General features: G+C 41.2%; 1 long non-coding RNA gene across 1 annotated transcript; it reads right to left on the reverse strand.

Annotated features, from left to right (window-relative positions):
• Nucleotides 1–602: 602 nt before the first annotated feature.
• On the reverse strand, nt 603–2,654 carry LOC119305341. Its single transcript, XR_005148627.1, has 3 exons — nt 2,031–2,654; nt 1,718–1,794; nt 603–833 (listed from the first exon to the last, which is right to left on the reverse strand). It is a non-coding gene; the product is annotated as an uncharacterized LOC119305341 (long non-coding RNA).
• Between the last annotated feature and the right edge of the window lie 496 nt (nt 2,655–3,150).

Consider the following 3,150-nt stretch of genomic DNA (forward strand, 5'->3'; position numbering starts at 1 on the left):
TAGGCTTTTTGATCATTTTAATAAAAGAAACAAAAGCTCCAATGAAGGACAAACCCGAGAGAAAAATGTGTTTGGTTATCAATGTTCTATTGCTTTAATCAACTTTATTTCTTTTCGTAATTAAGCATGCCTTTTCTCATGTAAGATTACATTTGACAAATCAGATTCAAGGTCCCTGAATCATTATAGTGAAAATGTAAATGAAACGAGTGAGCTTTCAGATGAGTGCAACAAGTATATCACAGTAGGAAGGGCACATTCAAAGATTTGCAAAAGGTAGCATTGGAACAGGACAAATAACTTCACATAATGTCTTAATAATACTGGGAATATATGATCTAAAACAGTGCACTCATATTTAGGTAGAGAAAATGCTAAGTATTTGGGTAAATTATTACAGAACTTATAGCCTTTGGGCGACAGAAATATTGCAGTGTTTATTTATTAATATTAGTGCACTCCAAGATGCTACAATCAATCTTATTCCTGTAAAACTTCACAAATATCAAAGGCCTTGAGCTCGAAACTTTATTAAGCGTGCAATCCAAAAGGCCATTGTCAATCTTGTTCTTGCAAAAAGTTCTAATTTAATAAGTTAAAAATCATGTGAAAATCGGCCTCGCGAACTATGTAATAGTATTATGTTGTGCAATTAATTTTTTTGGTTTAATAGCACACCGCTTGTATCTACAAGGGCTTTCAGTTCTCCAGTCCTGGTATTATCAATGGAACTAATAAAAGTGCTTCGGCAAACTTGTCCTGAATCTAGCACTCCAGTTGCCCAACTCTTCCTGCTCGTTGTCCCTACGGTCGTAACTAAAATAGCCCCTCCCCTGCCAAAAGTATGTGATGAGGTTATTGCACTTCTTTATGCACACAAATCTGATCACGGACACAACGAAGATCACTGAAAAGAACAACAATGCTGCATGTCCGATGGTCTACACTTTTTTACTTTATGCCGTGATACCTTCCTTTATAAGAAAAAAATGAGATACAGACTGCACTTAATTACTTAACTCTTCCAATGATTTGCTGACCTCACTGCCCTGGATATTTGCACGCTCTGGTTTTGGTAAAGCCTGGATATTTGCACGCTCTGGTTTTGGTTCTCTCTCTTTCTTTCCCCTCCTGTAACTGTTTCAAATGTGAGCCCAGCCCTGTTTCCCTGCCAGGAATCTCTGTACCCTGCCTGGCAAGTCTAAGGCGTCCTCTCTGCCTTAAAGCGCCAATCAGGACGCCTAAGCAGGCGCTTCAGACGCTTTAGTGTCTAAGGCGGACGCCTTAGACACATGTCTAAAGCGAGTTGGACGCTTTGAGCCTGGAGGGCGCTCTAAGTGACGCTTTAGGGACGCTTTACAAACAGAGGATTAATGTGTGACTAACCCTTATTTTTGCTACCCATTCGTGCATGATATGGAAAAAAATAGAGGCATTTATGCCCCATTTTATTAGTTGGTGGTTCCATCAATGATAATAGATGAAAATTCAATTATGTAATTTAGAAAGATCTGCACATGAACATTCCTCAAGGTAAAATCTGCATTTAAATGGAAGGCCAAAAAACGTGAGCAAATTGTTAAGTATTAGCTTTTCAAGAACAGATAAGTTTCACTTTTGTACTTTTATTAGGCATAGATCTGAGGTATCTCGGATTGGAATTACATGCAACTTGATTCATATTCTGTTCACAATATTAATCTAGAAAGAAAGTCACCTTATGCTTGTACCGTGTCTTGAAAATCCACACACATACTTTCAAATATCTGCAAGATTATTGGGCTTTGCTCATTTCTGCATAGAAGAAGAAGATATTGAGGCTTCACCCCCCTCTATAACAGTATGGGTGTGGCTACATTCTTTTGCGCATTTAACTACACTGTTCCACTTAAATCGTTGCGTGCATACAGCAACAAATAGAACCATGGTATGAATAACACAGAAATATGAGTAATCTTATATGCTGTAAAAACATGGATGGTAAACACATGAAATGGTAAAATCTGGTATAGTCCACATGAAGTAATTACCTGTCCAGAAGAATTGCAGAAATAAAAAAATGCGAGAACCAGTTTCCAATATCTGGCCGAATCAATTGACCAACTCCCAGTATGAAAAATACCTGTACAAAATTTAGATTAGGAGGATACAAGTAATCGTTGGGTGGAAGAAACAAATCGCTCATGGATGATAAAAAATAAAGATAGAATGCTGATGGATGTTCTGTCGCCAGAGTTACAAGAGTGAGCGTAGAGGAAGCATATATGCGCAGCGGAAGAATGAGAAACAAAGAGCCAGGCATCCACTAATGACCGTGACGGACACACAAAGAGCCAGGACATCATTTGAATGCTTGAAGAGAAACTGAAGAGTGATTAATTCCTTGAAACCCCTGGGAAGCAGTTTCATGAGCCGAACAGCCGGACGGCGATTCACGGACTGGAACTGGATGGATTCGACGTGGTCGGTCCGCAACGCCTTGAATCGGGACAGACTGGATGGATTTTCTCCTCTTTGCGCCTTGAATCCGGACTGGATGGATTCGACCGCGGTCGCTCTTGCTGCGCCTCGAATCTGGACCTTTTTTTGGAATCGACTAAATCGGGAGTGGATGGATTGGAGTATGCGGTCGCTCCGCTGTTCCTCGATCGGGATTCGATTAGGGTTGGCCTAACGCAGTCACTCGTATGCCTCCCAAGCCCAGCAGTGTATCTTTGGAATGGGCCGGCAGCTCGTGGACGGCCCAATGCACCAGAGGCCTCCGTTTCGGCCTCTGGAGCAGCAGTCCACAGGACAGCTGGGCCATATTTACACAGATTGCGGGACAGATAGGTTTGTACACAAAATCTAATGGCCAGGAACGACCAGATCGCGAAAACGGACGGCCAAAAACGCAAATCGCTGTGAGAGCTTGCTTTAGGTGCGGTTATACTGTCCTTAATGTCATCAACATAAGTATGAACATTGTGTCCAATATACCCATGGAAGCAATTCTAAACACAACGCTGGTAAGTCGCCTGAGCACTCTTAAGCCCAAAAGGCATGGATACATAACAGAGAGCTCCAAAGGGCGTAATGAAGGTTGTTTTCTCCTGATCCTCAACTGCCATCTTAATCTAATGATAACCAGAATAAGAATCCAGGAAACAT

The sequence above is a fragment of the Triticum dicoccoides genome, chromosome 5B (assembly GCF_002162155.2).
Source record: "Triticum dicoccoides isolate Atlit2015 ecotype Zavitan chromosome 5B, WEW_v2.0, whole genome shotgun sequence".
Lineage (NCBI taxonomy): Eukaryota > Viridiplantae > Streptophyta > Magnoliopsida > Poales > Poaceae > Triticum > Triticum dicoccoides.